Source organism: Calidris pugnax, unplaced genomic scaffold (assembly GCF_001431845.1).
Source record: "Calidris pugnax isolate Ruff unplaced genomic scaffold, ASM143184v1 scaffold178, whole genome shotgun sequence".
Classification (NCBI taxonomy): Eukaryota; Metazoa; Chordata; class Aves; order Charadriiformes; family Scolopacidae; genus Calidris; species Calidris pugnax.
The window spans coordinates 6009111-6028872 of record NW_015090986.1 but is presented as its reverse complement, the minus strand read 5'-3'; the positions used below and the strand labels follow the sequence as shown (position 1 = coordinate 6028872).

General features: G+C 38.5%; 1 long non-coding RNA gene across 3 annotated transcripts in view; it reads left to right on the top strand.

The window, feature by feature from the left end:
• Positions 1-19762, top strand: part of LOC106894939 — a 39689-nt gene that overhangs the window by 7771 nt on the left and 12156 nt on the right. For 2 of the 3 annotated variants that reach the window (XR_001413344.1, XR_001413345.1), the window contains exons 2-5: positions 6851-8536; positions 9597-9654; positions 10094-10456; positions 18141-18314. This is a non-coding gene — a long non-coding RNA (uncharacterized LOC106894939). The remainder of the gene's footprint in view (positions 1-6850; positions 8537-9596; positions 9655-10093; positions 10457-18140; positions 18315-19762) is intronic. The other variant, XR_001413346.1, reaches the window with a different exon arrangement.

The window sequence follows — 19762 nt, the reverse complement described above, 5'->3', positions numbered from 1 at the left end:
AGATAGCAAGAATAATAAAGAATAAGATAGAATTTTCAGCTGGAAATACTTTATGGTTTTATCTGTAAAAATGGATTGAAACAATACTACAGAAGCCTTCCTCCTTTTATGTACAAGAATTCAAGTAGGTTACAAAAACTACCATAACCCCAGCTAATGGGTTAAGTCACATGGTCAAAAAATGCTGAATTTACGATTCCAACAGTAACATTAATTACACTTTCTCTCTTTTATTTATTATATCGTCAACAGTTCACAGAATATTAACCATAATAAGGAAAATGCATGTGTACACGTGAATGTCTTTGGGGAAGACCTGCAGTTTAGGGAATCTTAGATCTTATTTTAATCTCCACCTGGCTTTTGAAGATATATCTTAGTCAGTTGCTGTGTATAGAATATAATTAATTACAGCATTAGCTTATCTCTGAAATGAAGAAAAATTTTAAGCAATTATTGGAGTAGGGTTAAGTTTGAGAAACCATATTGCTTTTAAGTACAGAAAATAAGAATAAGGATAAAATAAGATTTATGTGGGATTGAAAGTACCCATTACTCTGCATGATTGGGCCCACTGATAAATATAATGAGCATTTTAGGCAATAAGATCTCCATAATATCTTGACTTTACTGCCACATTTTGAATGCAAAGCCTGTTCCAAGAAGATACTGGAAGTTTATATGATACTGATTTTGGATCTATAAAACTGGTTTACAATTCCTGTGCTGGAGCTGCCCTAGTAAACTCATTACCCTTGGGAAATACATACACTATATATTTAAACAAAAGTGTAAGTGATTTTAATCTCTAAACTTCCCCTCCCTCCCCCTTCGTGCTTTCTCCCTCCTTGTCCTTCCCCTCAACCATCCCCTCCAAAAGAAAAGAGTTTGGGGAGGAGGTGAGGGTTTAACACCATGTGACAATCATGAAAGATCTATATTCCCCAATAAAATTCTGTTCTCCAGATGAGCATAGTTGACAGGAGTACTGCAGCACAATCTCTTTTAGTTCCTGTCTCTTTAAGGTCTCTGTAAGTAAACAGACTGAAATTATGGTGCTGAGAGAGGTCAGAATAACAATATTTTCTAGTTTAATAGTCTCCCCTTTTCTTTTCAGCTGGCTGGAATTCACATTATTGTTAACCACTTTTTAATAAATTCCAAGTTTTGAACACTGTGCACTTCTATAGAGCTTGCAGCTGGAAATAAACAGACTCAAAATGGCTGAAGGTAATTTAGCAACTTAAAGTTTTTTATGAGGATAATGAAGTGAGAGTTTGTGGAAAAAATATCTCTGTGAACTATTTGTTTTCCAGAACCTTTTCCTGGTTTGGAGGATAATGTCCTCTCCATATAACAGTTACAATTTTTCATTAGATTGCTTGATTATTTTTTCTGTTACCCACCTCCCCCCCCCCTCCATATTTAAAACTTTTCATCTGTTCCCCTACTCCCATTTCTTCAGGGCTGATTATAAGGACGGATCACATGACAGCATAAATTATTTTGGCAGCTATTCAGTAAGCGCAGACCCTGGTGTGTGTGCAACAGCTTGCTTTTACTTGTTTTCTGCACTGTTTTGCAAAAGACAGGCACTTCTGTATCCTATTGTTCTCTGCAAATTGTGCCAAGCGCTGCCTATGCTTTTCTGATCAGGTAAAAAAGATCGTTTAGGCTAAAAATTTCCCTTGAACCTTTTTTAGGAAAAAAGATTCCAGAGTTCTTTTTCTGAGGCTGCATAAAATGTGTGAATTGCTCTACTTTGTGGCTACTGGGATATTGGAGGTACAGCTGAGAACCACGAAAAATAACCCTTCTGTGTGTTATTCTCTGACAACCTCTAACAAAGGAAAACAAAAGAAATTTAAGCAGATTTATTTACACACTTCTCTAGCCCCTGCTCTTGTGGTTTTCTGTCTCACTGATTCTATAAATATACAAGAGATAGGCTTCTATAAATATACAAGAGATATCTCTCTTATTTGATAACAAAATAGGTACAATGGCGCAGAGTCATTACCATTCTAGACTGTGGGATGTTATGCCTTCATGGACACCAGGCTGTAGCACTAGGATAACGAGTACTCCCAGCCTCTGGACTTCTACAAACAGGGAGGGATTCAGGAGATAGGGATAGGGAGTAAGCAGGAGAAAAAAGATACTGTACTCTGGTCTTTCAGATGCTGTAGTTTCCCATATTAATGTTGATTCCTACTTGATAAACTTTGTTTGATATTTTTTTTTATGCCCAGCAATTATGAGCTATTTGAGAAACCTAGCAGAAATCTTTGTATCTTCCTTGGCAGGAAGGTCTCTAACAGATTTTTCTGACCCTCCCTGCATCATCTAACAGAAAGACAGGGTTACAGTGTAGAATGGCACTTTCCATAGTGTCTTTCTTGTCCTAGAATCTCAAATTATTTTATTAACACTAGCAGAAAGTTGCCTGAGATTTATGAAAATATTATGCCTGTTTTACTGATGACAAAACTTTGGTAAAAACACAGCTTGCTTAAGGCCAGTAAATAGCTTTGGACTGGGATTAGAAACTATTAGAAACTATTCAAATGGAGCTCAGGGTTCATGAACTCTTGCCTGTGATGATAAAAGTTGCATTAAGAAGTACCAAACCTACTTGAGTAGCTGGGAAAGCCCTTTTCTTTTTCTGAGCCCATTATGAACATCTTCCTTCTTCTTCAAACTTCTCATCAGCAAGAGAGGTTTCTAACAGTGATTAGGTTTGGGAAATCACCTGGTGGTGAATCATTAGAGAATATCCTTCAGAGGTTACTTTAACTTCATTCTACCAGCAGATCTTTCACTGAGTTGTTACGCCTATCCCTGGGAATTCTGCAGGGGCAGTCATGACTGCTGTCGTTGAACCAACATGGCAAGACAAGCATTGCTTTTGTGGTGACTCTTGAGGTTGTCTGTGTACTGTGAAATGGAACAGGGTACAAGAGATAACCCACGTAAGTGCTGTCTGACTCCGGCCAAGGTCCTGCTAGCTGGGCAGCTGCATCAGCCCACACCCTGCCTCAGCTAACGAGCCTCCCTGGGAATTGTGTGAGCATGCTCAGGGCCAGCCTGGGGTCTCTGACAGGATGCCAGATTGTGCTGTAAAGAAGTGCCTCTAGTCCTTCACCTTAGCCACTAGACAACACAGGTTCAGAAGGTATGTGCAGGTGTGTTTGACTCGGTAGGGGCTTAGCAGCTTAGGACTTATTGCTGCCTTCTTTTATACTGAGCATTTTACGTATGACACTTACTGCCATTGCAGGAGATGGCGAGACACTTGCAGTAATGCCAACATCAAATAGAAATAACCAAACAACAGGTGGTAGAGTCCCTGGACTTCTCCAAAAAACATAATATGAGTGCATAAAATTTGTTTTGGTGTCTTTGAGGAGCTGAAGTAGATCTGCCATATATTTTCAGCTTCTTTCTGCAGTTATAAAGGTTAGAGACTCACTTTTATACATCTGAAAGATGAGATGCCTGTGCAGCTGCTTGATTCTGGGGGCTGCAGACTTTGAAAAAGGATGAAAGGTTTGATATTACAAATTACAGCAACTGGTGATCTGCACTTCGTTTTACTCTCAGTTTGGTATTTTTACATAAAATGTTGCTGCTGCATGACTGGGATGTGATAGGTTGCAAACAAAACTTCTTGAACAGCTGAGAATAAAAAATAAAGTAGCTGTCGGTGTGAAATGAAGCAAGTTTACACCATGTCTGTACATGCACATACCACACTTTTCACCAGAAATACTGATTCTTGGGGCTGTATTTAGACAGGCAGCTATGTTTATAGTCGATTCTTTCCTGAAAATTACCAGCTATGTTCTGCTAGATTTAACTGGCTCTGGAGAAATTAAAGGAATACTGTAACAAAATTGCCAGACTGAGCAACTCCAGTGCTGAATAGGAAAATCAAGGCATTATGACAGTGGAAGCACGTTTTGAAACTCAGTGCTTACCTTTAAATGCAGTCCTTAAATTAAGTTTACTTGGTCTTTTTTTAAACTGTTGGGCTTCCCATAGGGGACCGGGATTTGGGTCTTCCTGTTTGAATGGTTGGAAGTATGTCTGTTTTCCTCCCCTTTCACCCTCCTCTGAACTCCGGATACCGTTTAAATTTGCTTTGCTGGAAAAAATTCCCCTCTTCTGGACCCCTTTTCTTGTGTGGATTCAGTTAGTCTACAAGCTGAACAATGGTAGTGATGGTAGAGAAATTTATTCTGCTTTCAGCTATAAAATTTATTTGGACTGAGGAAGAAAACCTATTGTCAGTTATTCAAGAATAAGTGCAGAATGCTAGCTTTGCAAACTTTGCTTCCCTCTTAACCATACAATGGCTTTTAGCACAGAAATGGAGGTTGCAAGTTGTGTACCTTAAGTTCTGGAAACCAGATTTTGTTCAGACAAGCACTTGAAATTTGAGAAGCTCTCCTGAAATTTATCCAAACCTCTCAATTCCTCAAAATTGTTCTCACAGTATTGCTATTGCAGGCTCTGCTTGCTAGGCTTTTTTGGCATTTTTTTCTTCTACTTAAGGTGGAAGTTCAGTCTTTTACATGGTATTTTCTCATGTCTGCTTATGATTCTAAAGATGAATAAAAGGAAGCTAAGAAAGCTTGCCAGAATTGTAAGAAGTTGGGGTCTCAATACTTTTCCACTCAAATATTTTTCCTAACCTCTCCTCCCTTCCTCTATAACATTCTGGCAATGCTTTCATCCTCTGGTGTTGTGCAGCTAGATGTAATATAGTAATGTAAAAATCTAGTTGATTTGAACTAGTTTGATGACTATGACAGCTGCTTCTTCACCTTTTTCTTCTCTCCTGTACCATATTCCTCTAAGGAAAATGCTGCTCTGAAATGTTATTAAGCATGATGACATGTTATGAACCCAGGCCACTGCGTCCAGACATCTGGTCGCATATGGCCATGATGAATATTTTCTGTGTATGCAATTATGTTTCATACCTCAAGGAAGATGAAGTATGAAACTTTTTCTTCAAGGAAGAAAAAGTATATAGTAAATAATTGGAGTAAGATAGCAAAACAGTGGGCAATAGCTTTTTTTTAATGTCTTCTTTTCCTAGTTCCCACTGTATTGTAGGACAACGGATGTTACATGCATACCAGCATCTGTCAAGTCCTTTGTCAGCAGAACACAATACAATAGGCTCACACATGCAGGCTGTGTCAGGTCAGATGGAGATGACTCATTTTTCTTTAAACAAAAAGTCTCTTACTTCCCAGTAAAGGTGCAAGAGGGATTTTTTGCCTGAATAAAAAAAATAAGAGAAGATTGAAAGTACCCTGTTTTTAAGCCTCCTGTTCCTCCCCCATACACAAATCTTCTGGGATTTCTAACATCCTTAGCTTTACAGTTTACATAACGTGAGCCAGTTAGCCTGCTGGAGTCAGTCTCCATTGACCATGAACAGATGGGAATGAGGCAAATGTCAAGCTTGCTATGATTCCCCAAACCCTCAGCTGATGTCTTGTCGGCATGGCTGGGTTTAGAGCAACCTCAATGCTCTGTCGGCTGCTAATGCCTCCCAAGGAGTCATCAGCCTGATTGAGCTGCTCTCCCCTTCCTGCAACAGCGCCTAGACAGAAGCTTTGATGGGAGGTAGTATTACAGTTGGCTGCCACAAGAGTAGATTGGGCCCTGGATTTGGGATTATGCCCTTCACTTCCTTGTTTAGAAACAAGTGTTTGGTGAGTGCTGCCTAAATAGACAGTGATCCTCCACAGGTATGACAGTGCTGATATGATAGAGGAAGGGCATCCTGAATATTGTTATTTTAGAGTTTGGACAAAGTACTAATTTCAAGTTCTTTTGGAATGAGTAAGAGATCATAGATATGGTTTTGCTAAGAAATATAGCTGGGTATCATTTCAGAACTGTCATCAGAAGAGGTTTTTCTCTATTAATTAGCTACACAAGTTTCACCATGTTTCCTGCACAAAGCATAACTCAGAAGTAGGAGTGACAGAGACCTGGAATCATTTCAGTGGCAACAGAATTCAGGAAGTGGAAAGAAAAAAAAAAAAACAAAAACGAAAAAGAAATTTCACCTTTGAATCCTGAATTTTCCCTGCAGCAGAGTGCCATCCACATCTTTCCTTTTCATTAAATATGTGAAACCTAAGTGGAACCTGTTTGTTTTTTATAGACCTCTGAAGCCATAATAGGCATTTATATAAAATTTTGGAAAAGTTCCAGGGTTGTTACTGACACTGCACTGTGTGATGATTTCATACTGTTAATATCTCTTTTAAGCTCAATTATAATGCGATCATTTCACCTGATATTTAGAATAAGAATTATGATATAAATTATAGTCATTTCGTGTGATATTTAGAATAAGAATTGTGATATTTTCTATATTCTTCAAGCTTCACCTATAACGACAAAAAAATCTTAGCTTTTACTTTTATTTTTTAGAAGAATAGTTTGTTCTCACTGAAAAAAGTTTGACATGAGACAAAAAAAAATGAAGTAAATGAGGCAAATAAGGCTCCTACTCTGTCTGAATCTCAGTCTATTACTTTTTAAGAAATCACACAATTCAAAACTTGCAAAGGACACAGCACAAGGCAAGGCAAGATACAGATGAGGTGCTAAACTGCTGCTGGTCCTCTGCAGACTTGCATCAGTTTATGATCAATCCTGACTGCATCAACATGTAGACATGATCCCATCCAGGCCCTGCTGTTGGTGGGGTGGCTTTTTTTGTGCATATCCTGTGCCTGATAATTGAACTATTCCTAACGTGTATTTTCCTAGCATATTTTAACATGCCTACAGTCTTATTTACTATTTGTTGTGCTAGGTGATGCTGTTATGACGCCAAGGAACTATCAGTCTCCCTGAGGAACAGTTTTTTCATAGCCTCTTGATTTGACTCTAAAGCAGAAAAGCTCCACCTAAAGCCAAAGGTTTTTTGAATCAATTTAATGAAAAAACCCAAAGTATACGTGCTCGTACCAGTAACTGCTTTTTTGGTCAGCAGTATTGACCAGAAGACCTGCAGCAACAGAGGACCTTCTTTCCAGTTGAAATGACTGTCTCAGCAGCCAGCCAGGAAATTTGTTTCTGGATGGATTCAATTACACATTCCTTAAGGTTAACCACAGACAGCATGTTTACCTAACTGCACAATCTATGAGGTCTGTAATCTGGAAGCAAATGGAGCATTTACAGTGCTCCAGGAAGATGACATGGAGGCCAGGGAAACCCACTGTGATTTTGGTTTCCAGGCAAGATGTGAGATCCTATTTCTTTGTTGATATGAATGATACTTCTGTGCGCAAGAACAATTGTACCTGAACTTTAGCTGATGCTCTCCTGCAACACGCGTGGACATGAAGAAGTAAAAGAGGTGCTTTGAATGGTGCTCACTGTCATTACATTTAAAAAGACATGCCACTTGCAGCTTGTGTCAATGTAAGTGATACTCCATCAACACACTTTACCAATCTGAATGGATAATCACTGAAGCGCTTGGAGGACACATGCAGATCTGTCTGGAAATTACCATCACTACTGCCTTGTGCTCATGTGTTTGTACTCATAACTTGTTTTCAGGATGCACTCTGGATTTATGGTTGCAGCATATATTCCCTTTGCTTGAGGACAGAGTTCAGATATAGTGCTTGCTAAAGTAGATGAGCAAGTTTGGAGCTAGATACCTATTTAGCAGTTCTTTCTGGCATATCACTGAGACTGTTTAACTATTTTTAAAACTCTTTGCTAACCGTGATAAGCAAGTGCTCTGTCCTGAACTCCTGTAGAGTACTGATGCTTGCTCTACCTAGCAATATATTTTGACAAAATGACAATTTAAGAGAGTGCTGCTTGTAATTCAAGGAAAATTCCAATTTCATTGCTGCAATCTAGGTTCTGCCTTTCTCAAGTCCCATATGTTTGCCATGCCTCTTTTCGTCATGTCGTGATCCAACTTTCTGTTCACTGTATTAGTCTTGAACAGTTTTTAACTTTCAATATTAGTGGAGCTACTCGTGGAGAAAAATGCTATCTATCATGTCAAAGAGGAGCAGAATCTGGACTTTTGACTGAAAAGTCCTCTCTGCTTTTATTTCTCTATAGTGATTCTTAGAAATCCAATGCAGCGGACTAAATTAAACTATCCAGAATAAATTATACGAAGGTCAATTTTTGGCAAGAAGCAATGTGTTTGAAATGCTAATTCTATTTCTATGCATAATTGCACAAAATATTTCAGAAGTGAGATGTTTAAAAAAATTCATGCAACCTTTCCCTTGGAAATGTATGTCAGTGGCTGAGATGGTTACCCAAAACAGAAGAAAGATGTTCTTTATCATGCTGGAAAACAAACGGATTTCTTCTGAGGGACACAGATGGTGTATGTATTGAGACACAGCATGTCATACTGCCTCTCCTGTTATTCTGTTCTTGTGGTTTCATCATGGGAAGTAAACCGTTCTATAATTCCTACCTTGTTCTTCACTTCTCATGCTGTGAAAAACCTGCACATGTAAGTAATCTGTTTCTCAAAGACACTGTGTTTTAGATATCGACGTATGTGTGTCAGGGTTGATGTCTCACTTTAACTTCCAAGCTTGAGAATGAAGAACTGGGACTTCAGCTGCTTAAAAGTAACAATGAATTAATTTGATGTGCCTAGTTTAGAAACTTGTCCAGATCCACTACTTACACTGAGGCTGGGGCAGGAGGGCAGCTATGAGTCCCATACGCACGTACTTGAAATTGCTGCTTGTAGCAGATGGCTTCTTGACTGACTTCCGCAGAGTCAAAGCAGTATTGGAAGGTGCTCTGGCTCTGGTCTTGCATCCCTGCTAATTTGCATGACGATCCAATCCTATGTAGAACAGAGTAGAAAAGAAGCATTTTCTTTGTTCATACATCAAGTTTTGCAGTGTTCTTTTTCAAGAGCTCTAGTGCCCTTGTGTAATAAAACAAAAGAATATTTAGAATTGGAATTGTTTTAATAGATTAGTAACTTCTGAGTGTCCTGCTGGAAGAAGTGTTTGGTTTAAATGAATCATGACCCAGTAAAAGTTGTGCTTTTTGCAGGTGCAGCAAATTCATATCAAAAGCACTGCATGGTTGTTGATAATAAAGGCCATTCAGTGCATAGTGTCATATCCTAGCAAAAAGTCCCCAAATAGTGCATTATTTATGCTCTACAATCAATATAGTGTTTATACTAGAGACAAAGTTTCAGTGTATCCTGGTGCTCATCCTTGAAATGTTAATGTCCTTATGACATGCTTCTATTTGAAAAGATCCTACGAAGTTTTTCAAACAGCTTGTGAGTCAAGCAATCTATGCTTTGCATTTTCACAATACTTAGTAATTTAAAGCAGAAATATCATTGTTAGAATCAGGGAGAATATGAATTGTGAAGATGAGTAGATTATTAAGGCAAAAGAAAAGGGTTATATTAATAAGAATATAGAGGATGAAATGAATAGTTTCTTGGTACGAATTAAACTATGCAGTATGTTAACCACTCTTTTTCATGTTATGTATGTTTATTGTATGTGCTTGAATCCTTAATAAATCTCTGGAAGGGACTCTAGCTGAGGACTTACATGATGAAGAAATCTAGAAAAGGAAAGAAGAAAAAGAGTAAGTGCTGTCTAAAGGAATTGTCAATAATTATGTCTTAATCTACTGGGATAAATTATCCTTTAGCTGCCTTTGTCTTAACATCCATAGAGAAATTAACATACATTTCACCCAGAAGAATGCTAACTTTTTGTCATATGATCAAGAGTAGAAAGAAGGACATGGATAATAGTAATGACTGAAAGCTTTCAGGCAGAGAAAGCTACTTACTCAACAGCATCTAATGCAGCCTTCAAGATAATTGTGTCACACACAATAAACAGTGAGGAAACAAGAGACTGTCCTCTCCCAAAACTCAGTATGGTGTGAGTTAAGTATGATTTACTTACTTATTTGAATGATTTCAGTGGAAGTATCTTGATCCATTGTAAAACGAAAGAAGAGCCAGTCCCATGATTTACTGCCTTTCTTGCTCTTGTTTCTCCCTGTGTCTACACAGCTCCAGTAGAATTTTGGGCTCCATCCTGGATTCTGTGATAACTCCTTGTGCAAGTCTAAGATGGTAAAGGGCTCTAGGACAGTAAAAGAAGAGTTACTGGCAGAGGAGAACAAGAGCCAGGACTCTCAAAGGAAGCCCTCTCTAAAAATCCCATCAGCAGGATTAAAGTAGCATACTGGAAGTTGGCTGTGGAGCAGGCAAAGCAGCACAAGCATGGCTGGAAGAAGGGCTTGGATCCAGGCTTGGAGGCAGTGTACAGGGGCTAACAATAGAGTACAAGGTTGGGTAGCCCTTGAACAGGAAGTTTTATGATGTGGTTCAATGAAGCAGAGAAAAAGACTGGGTAGAACAATCTTCAACCTGGTAAGTAATCACCACAGAGGAAGCTGTGATGTGACATTGTTATGCCTAACACTATACCTGCTGAAACCAGGTTCATCCTCCCGACTGATGAAAACCTGCATACTCAGAAAACTGGGAGCTGCTGGGTTCATGGTTTTCTCTGTCAAAAAAAATAATGCTGCTTATTTGTGGCACTTCAAATAAGATAGTGTTGTTGTTATTCAACACTTACTACTTCTCAAACCTTCCACAGGTTTAATAAATGGAAGCAGGTACCACCTGCTGTGAACAGCCAGTATAAAATTTATAACTGCAGACTCCATGGGGAAGCATATACCTACTCATTTTATAGGGATGTATGCAAAGTGATTTCATCATGTGCTGCAAAGGAAACCACTGAAACGAACCAGCTTTTATCAAAGATTTTGCATCTGCAAAGTAAAAGGCATCATCTGAGGACTCTCACCATAAGTTCAGGAGCTGCATTTGTACTCAGGCTCTTGCCTTTCATCCTTGCCCGGGCTATGTTGTCAAAGATTTGTTCAAAGTATTCATATTTAACTTATGTCAACTTTCATGGATCTCTGATTAACAAGCTTTATAAAAAGTTCCCTCTTACCTTTTTTTTTCTGGTTAAGGGAATTTTGCCAAAACCTTTATGATATTATTTAAAAAATAATAACAGAAACTACAGAAAATATATATGTGCAAGAGAACTATTTTTACCTTTCCTGGGGGTAAGATATCTTAAGTTTTATAGGTGAGGACAGTATAATGCTAGTGAGGATTTAAGATTTATGAAGGATCACATCGTAGCAGAAGTGAGTGCATCTGAATTATGCCTGAAGGGTTTGATCTAGTGCACATTTATGTCAAGAATGTGCTTACTGTGTGTGCAATATAGAGTTGATGGGGCACTTTCACTCTTAGAATGTGTAGATGTACCTGTAGGTGTCCCTTCAAACTGGTGCAAGGTACTATTGACTTAAGATGACATGCGGGCTGTAAAAGGCTCATCTGTCCCATTTATCTCTCAGTATCTGAACTTTGCAGAATAATGGATGCTACAGCTATTTTTTCTTGCATGGGTGTTTTTTAGTTGTTTACTAGCAAGCGAAACCTTTAATGTACATATACCTTTCTATTCAATCACATTAATATATGCTCTGTTTATGAGCATGAAGGGTATCGCGTAGACTGGCTGAAACCAGAACATCAACGCTAAGGTCTTTTTGTCCTTGAACTTTGTACTTAACTTGTCCTATTGTGCTTTTATTTGCCCTCCGTAAGTTTGATTTGAGAGATGGAGCTCTAGCCTTAAATTTGGATGTCCTATACTTTCCCAGTGCAAGCTAGTTCTTGAGACTTTAAAAAAAATATTGGATTTCCCACCGCCAACCCTTTGTATTTAAGGTCGTTTTTAATTGAACTGTCTTGTTAACTTTGGGGGACATCATTGGAGCTGAAAGCTATTCAAGAAATAATAGCTCGACAAGTTGCTCCCCCGTGGACAGCCCTTCAGAGTCTGTCTGGAAAAGCTCATATTCAAAGCAAAGAAACTGAGTGGTTCCTTGTCTTTGAGTTCATTTGGAATTTTCTTTTTAGCGACAGTTTTAGCAAAGGGAGTTGCAAACAATTGACAAAATAGAGTCAAAACAGGGGTCACTGCCACACTAATTAAAACAGAACTCATTTGATTAAAATGGGTTTCCTTCTCCAAAAAGGGAAGATCTAATGCAAGGCCTCTTCCTCCCAGCACCCTTTAATCTTCAGGGGATTACATTTTTAAATATGATGAAAAATAATGCCACTTTGTTTATTATACTCTGCTTGCCAAACTTGAGTCCTGTAGAACCTGCCAAATGTTAACTTTAAATTTAGTAAGCTGAACCACTTTCCAAGTGTTGTCATACTCTCAGAGGGGAGCATGGCCTGTGAGTTGTCCTGCATGGGAGATATTAGCAATCTGCTACTACAGGTTCTCAGAAATAAGGAATATATGATGAAACTGGAGTATTATGTCACTACTTTTTTGAAAGAAAACATGTTCCCATTTCACTTATAAAGTATTTTAAAGGAAGAATAAGATCACTGCAGTCTTTTTATTTTCCTTTTTTTACCCTCTTCCCTTCTTAACGACATGAAAGGAACAGATATATAGCGCAGTTATAATTCAGGAAAGTATATCAAACAAATCAGAAATGTATAAACTTGCCTGTGGAACGTCTCCTTCCATCTTAATAGCATATAGTATTACAAAGTGCAAAAGAGATTATCCAGTTTTTCTCTCCCTGTCTTTCTCTGCTGTGATTTACTAGTGTCCATGTTTACATCTAATTAATGAACACTCCTTCTGCTATGGGTTATTTTAATAGAGCACATTTTGTTATTTTATGTGATTTATTTTTAAAGATTTATTATTTTAGCCCTGCTTCTGGTGACTGGGGAGAAGCAAAACTCAGCACAAAGAAAGCAAATAGAGCCAGGGGCAATAGTAATGAAGAGAAACCTTAGCACAAGCTTTATTCTTGAATATGAACAAAAACTTCACCTGCATAATAGTAAAAAGCCCATGCTTGTAACAAATTCAGACAAACCCTTTTCAGTTTAAATGTTCCTTGACAAGCCTGGGTGAGAGAGGAGGTTAGATTTGAGACCTGCACTCAAAAACAGATTGCTCCCTAGTGCTGTTCAAATACAACAGGAACTAGATCCAACACCAATCACTTTTGGCAGACTAGTCTCTTGTAGGGTATTTGGAATGACAGATGACAATGAATGAAAGGCCAGCACCCGTGCCATTTACTTGCCATGGCTAGATATATTGAAAACCAAGATGGCATACTGCTTTACAGTAAGCATGAGGAAGCATACATATTTTTTTCCTGGAAGGCTGAGCGACTCGGTACTTTGATGTGACTGCAGTACCCACAAGCATTTTCAGGGCCCAGTCTGACTACAGGCTGTGTCAACAAAGTCATCTCTGTGGCCTTATATAGTGACTTCATTAGTACACAATAGCACGGGAAGGTGAAGCACAGGAGAGGCTCTGAGAGACAGACTGATTTCATACTTGGTTTTGATTAAAACATTCCTTTATCCTAGATCAATCTTTTGTGAAACTCATTCTAAAAGCACAAGCAGGTGTATGTAGCCCACTCAGTGAGAAATTATCACAATAATAATAAATAAGCAGTAGAAATTAAAGCTTGTCTGCTCCCCAGAGAAGCAGAAAGGAAATTCTGCTTCTCAGTAAAACTTCTGTGTGTGTGTGTATCGGCTTATACTTTCCATACACTGGTGTCTGGACTGGGAAGAAATGGCTTTTTTTTGGTAGATATCTCAATAGATAGGCAATGTATGACATTGGTCTACGGGGATTGTGGAAAATTGACCATTCAGTGATACCAATAACACTGCAAAGTTTAACTTCGGAAAAACTTACATCTTACATATGTCAGCTTTTGTCAAATAATTGCTGAGTGGGATGGTGGTCAAAAATCACTAACAATAAAAAACCTTAGGTATATACTTTGACCTGATACTTAGGGAGATATTTAAGTGTTTAGTATTTGTATTCTAATACCGGATAAAAGATCTGCACAGTGTCTTTTCATTACTTCGTTTGGTGAGGAGATACACTTTGAAAATGACAGATTTGGTGTGCCTTAGCAAGTATTTTTGGTGACAGAATGGTGAACAACAGAGAACAATGATGTATTTATATTTCATGGAAAAAGGTATTTTTTTCTGGGAAAAGCTCATATTCTTGACTTATCTTTATCTTTCAGCCCTAAGCATTGTCTAACCTTGGTAATATGGCAGTTTGCTTATGCCAGTATGCTGTTTATACTGTTAGACTGCTTGCATAAGCTATTGAAGATTTTTGTTTAAGAAAAAGGATTTCTTTCACCTTGACTCAGTACGATTTCAGTATCCTTCACCCAGCTTTCCTATGCTGTCTTCTGAGATGGAAAATGGTTGTTCAAACAAAAATCCAGATACTACTATGCTCTCTAGTTTTCGAGTCCTTTGAGAGGCAGGTCCAAAACCATTGTGTTGACTTCATAGAGATATACATCAGGGCTAGCACATGCTATACCTTATGTTGTCTATTATCCATACAGAGCTTTCCCCTATGGCTGTTTTCAGTCTGAAGGATGAATGTATTCCTAACTTTGCACCATCTTGCCAGCCTATCATTTTCTTTTACTACTTTTTGGTCTACTCCTGTGGCAAATCCACACTGACTGTCATGGATCAGATTCAAAAGCGGAACTTCCAAGCTCTGCAATTCATTTCCTCTCCATTGGCGAGACTGGCAAGCAAAGGAAATGCTAAAATGTAGGATAACATATTTAATGCAGTTTTCAAGAGGAAGTGCAGCTCCTATCTATTTCTATATTCTTTTAAAAGACTTGGGAAGCTTTCTAGGGATTGCCTACAATACTTTTTACTGTTTTTCTTGCCAAATGTCAAACAAGCTTCACAGGTTTATCAGCCTTTAACTTATGTTGATCTTTGTTATCTCAATGGTACGGGCAGAGTCAAGTGAGCTTAAGACCAGTTCTAATAAAGTCAAAGGGACTGTTGTGGGGAGAAGCTGTTGCTGTCCAACTAAACAGCCATGTAGTCATACTAGTAGTAGCAATGATGATTGTAATAATAACAGCAGTAATAACATGAACTGCTATATTGTCTGGCAGGCCTGACTAAGAGCAAGACCCTATTTTATTAGGCATCTGAACAGTGAATTTCTTTTCCTGATATCTTTGTAGTCTAACTATGAAAGACAGACTCAGGGTGGAAGACAAAGTCTGTTATGCCCCTCTGGTACAAATGGGATGCAAAGACCTCAAGAAAAACATCCAAGACCACATAGGACTTTTGTGGCATCGGATTGAGAACTTCATTTGAGTCTCCTTAAGCTTGAATCATTCCTTAACTACAAGTATGCTATGTATCCCACTGCAAAAAGTAGCAGAAAGGTAATGCAGGTACATCTTAGCAGAGCACTCTTTTGGGACAGATGGTAAGGAACTCCCTTAAATATTATCTAGAGAGGCTTGTCTCAATAATTGAGCCAATCCATCTCTGTAGACTTGAAAGTACAAAATGAAATAAAAAACAAAGCTTAAGCACTGTGTTCTTCTTAATTTATTCCATTTATTTGACATGAGAAAGAAATTCCTACTTTTTCTCAGCAAATTGGATAAACACTGTTTGTACTTTTGTATACTGGACAAGTATTTTGCTTTTGCACAACTCCTTATGTCAGTATTTGTGCATCTATAGTTACTAGCCATGCTTTAATATATATTTAATATCCTGACTTTTCTCCTAACGTATATAATTTTTGTCCTGAAGAAATTGCTTGGGAATTTGCATATATAAAACAGTGTTTTGTTTTCTTGTTTAATTCTGCATATATTTTTCTTTTTGCCAATCTCTGTAAATGCTTCTCTTGCTGTCTGTACCTGTGTTTTTGCTGAATAAGCACTTAAGGACAAACATGCAGCACTGTCTGCCTATGACTGATAGAAAGTAAAGCTTCCAGGCAATGCAGACATTTCATTGACCTCCAGTGACTGCAGGTGCAGAATTATAGTTCCTGTTTGAGTACACTGTCAGTGTTTATTTAGGTGCAGAGACTTACTTAGGTGCAGATATTCAATGACTGGTGATTTTAGTACACCCAGCTCTAAATCATATTTCTTCCTAGCATAATGTACAAAGAGAAAGAGAAGGAAAGTTTAATGTACTACTATTCTTTATATGTCACTTACGTTCTTCTGACTTGGGATACTGGAAATATTTCGACGAGTTCAGGGTATTACCTTCAAAGATCACTGTAAATCAGTTTCCTTATGGTCTGATTCATCCCAGGAAAGATCAGATAGCCAGATGGGAGTCTGTAGCAGCTTGTTCCTGAGAGTATTATACACGGGCTGCTTTAGAGAGTCCAGTGGGGATTCTGATGCATGGCTGAACTTGGTTGTGAGGGAACCCTCTCTTGATTAAATCCCATATTAGTTAGGAAATATTACACCCAGGTTCTCAGCTAAATCTACAGTCAAATCATTGAGGGGAGACAAAGAGTGAAGGAGAATATTGCTCAGCAAGGGAAAGCAATAAGCAGGGGAACAACACATTCATAAACCTGACATTCTACTTTTGAGGAAATACGAAAACACAAATATGCTTTGTGAGTGTAATTGCAGTTGTATTTAATTCCAGTGCACTGGAAGTTTCTGTCCTTCCCTTGGATGAATAAATTCATCTGTTTTCCAGTTAAATGAAGATTGTGAAGATACATCTTTTAGGAAGAAGTTAATGTTCTGCATAATCATCTATCCTCAGCCCAAGCATGTGACCTATTGCAATTAAGCAAGGACTTCTAGGGAAGTCTAATGGTATGCGTTGGGCTGGATGTCAGCCTGGATGAACACAATGACCTTACAGCCTATGGACTCATTGCTGAATAAGGATGTGGCTGTTAAACAAGTTGATTCCCTGGCTCCACATCAGTCTGTACAGAAGTGTAATTGAATGTAATTGAAAACAATTGAATGCTGGATGAAACAAAAATTTAACATTTTCCACTTTTGTGGATGGAGTGCTGTCACTATAATAGAGACCAACATTTCCTCTGTCTCACAGCAGGCCAGCAGGATTTCGATCTGTGCTCTTTCATGTCACAAATAATAAATGGTTAGAAAGGTAGAATGATGTCTCTTCTTTACGAGAAGAGCTGTATAAGGGTGCTATACGTGGTAAAATAAAGATACACATTGATATTTGTACAACACAGACAGATGCTGAAAGTAAGAGATGGCTTTTTTCCAGGTAGGCAGTGGCATCTGCAGTGGTCAGCAAACATGTTGACATTCCCACAATACCTTACATGTTAAAGAGAACCTAGGGTTAGTTTTTTCCCCAATTCGTTTAGCAGGACTGAATTTCTAGCATTAGAAATCCACGTCTTGTCTGCAGAAATATGAAGTGGCTGTGTTCCCCAAAGCACAAACACCTCTCATTTGAAGAGCATGCAGTTTTGAGCACCTGATGAGTGTAGTGGCACGTTGGAAACATCCTGTATACAGATAATCTCCAGAGATGAACACATGTCTTTCTATTCCTTTGATTATTAAAGCATCGGTATATTTCTTTTACTTAAAAGAAAACAAACCTCTTATTTACCAACAGGAAGCTTATTCCCAAAGACAGCTGAACAGTGGGAGAAACTAGAACAGGCAGAAAGAAAGTTTAAGAAGCTTAAGAAAAAGCTTACTTGAGCAATGAGTTCCTGTGGATTTGTTTTAGATTGTTTGGAGTTATGTTTTTGCAATAACTTAATTCATACCTTTTCTTCTATTTTCTAAATTTCTGGAAATCACACAACTTGTTAGCATTTTATCTGTACCTTATGGAAGAAAAGTGTCTTCCTCAACTTACTATATTTTTTATTACAGGACAGTATCTATTTTCTGGTGCACTAATAACAGATTTCCTACTTCTGAATTTTGAAATATCTGTCCTATGTAAATATCTCATAGGACATTAGAATTCCAATCTGTAATGCACTGTGCAGACACTTAAGCATGAATCATTGTCCTGAAGTCTAAATAAACAAAAGACTAAATTTATGGTCTAAATTAAAGGGAAAATAAATAACATCTGACAAAGAATTCTTCCTATGTTGCAGATGGGAAATGGAGTCAATGCAAGATTAAGTGATTTGACGTCACCAGGGTCATCCAGGCAACCTGTGGCAGCTATTGGCATTGAATTGCTGCCTCCTGACTGCCAAGCTTAATGGCAGAACCATTTTTCTTTCCATGATACCTTCGCTCTTCTTACTCTTTCACATTTTGATCTGGTAAGTGGATGTCACAGGGTGGCAGAATGCCTGCTTTATCAAGCACTTTTCATGAAGAACATGTGTCGAAGCTAGAGTACTTCCTGTCCTTTCCCCTTCAATGAAGCCTCATCTACCTACCTCCCACACAGCTGTTCTAGAAGACACAGTTTAGCACCAAATGGCCCCCTCATTTCCTCACCCCACCATTTTGCTAGACACATAAGTTTTCCTTTCTATGGTAGCAGCACTAACGTTCACACTATATCCATTGCTAGGCAGATGTTAGGATTTTAAGGAAGAGTTCCTCTGCACAACAATTAACTTTCTAGTTTGCCTTTATAAAGCACAGAGAACAGGTCACCTCCATGACAGTACTTAATTGGTACACAGAATAATCTTTGGCTATTTTCTCAAGAAGCAGAAGGAAGTGGTAAATCCTGCTGGAGACCAAAAAAAGCTAGGCTGTGTTTGATGTGTTTCAGGCAGTTACTTTCTTATGAAATGTGATCACCTCCCTGTTGTAAAAAAAGGCATACCTGATGGAGCCCTACATCCTAGTCTGCCAAACCCTAGGCTGTTCAATGCGTTGTCAAATGAATCATGCCTGCAAGTTAATAGAAATAATCTCTGCTGTAAGCACAATTGCTCAACACTGTCCCTCCTGAGCTGCAACGTGAAAAGATTTTTCAGGGAGCTATGTCAAAGGTTTAGAGGGCGGAGCCCTGTCACTGATGGAAATATTATACTTCAACTCTATAAGGAGGTTACAGGAAGATGGGAAAGAGGAATGCAACACTAAACAATGTTATCATCAGCACACTGAAGGAATGCTTTCACTTCCTATAATGTTACAGAGGGGGGTGACCTCAGCCTGTATGCAGCAGTGTGCAGCCCAGCATTAGCTGAACTTTTTTGACCTTTTGCCTGCAGTAAAATCGTGTCCTTCACTGCAGCTGAGAAAGATGGACGTTCTTTTCCCATCTGCCTAGTCTGTCTGGAAGAGTTTATGCTGTTATGCTATGCAGGCTATTTATACTCTTATGCTATTTAGTCTATACTAAAAGTGTCCAAATAAATCCAACGAGCAAGAGGGAAGAAGGTAACTTTGTTTTTGATGCAGACCCCCTTTCTGTCACTGTGCGTGTAACTGTCCTGTACACGACGTGATCAAAGCACAGCCCATGTGAATGCACAGAGGATGCAATAGGCATCCTCCCTGTCCTTGCGAGGAATCGGGTTCCCAGGGAGCGCTGGTATCAGTCTGGACAGTTTGATGTAATCCTACCAATGTAGCTGAAGCTATCTGGGCTCAAGGATTTATTAGTTGTGAACGTTCATTTTTGTTTTTACTGGGTTAGTGCCAGTAAATAAGTCACCAAAACCACTAGCTGAGTGTCATTTGATAGGAAAGGGCTGGGATCACAAGTAAGCCTTCTGTCTTTTAACAAAAAAAAAAAAAAAAAAAA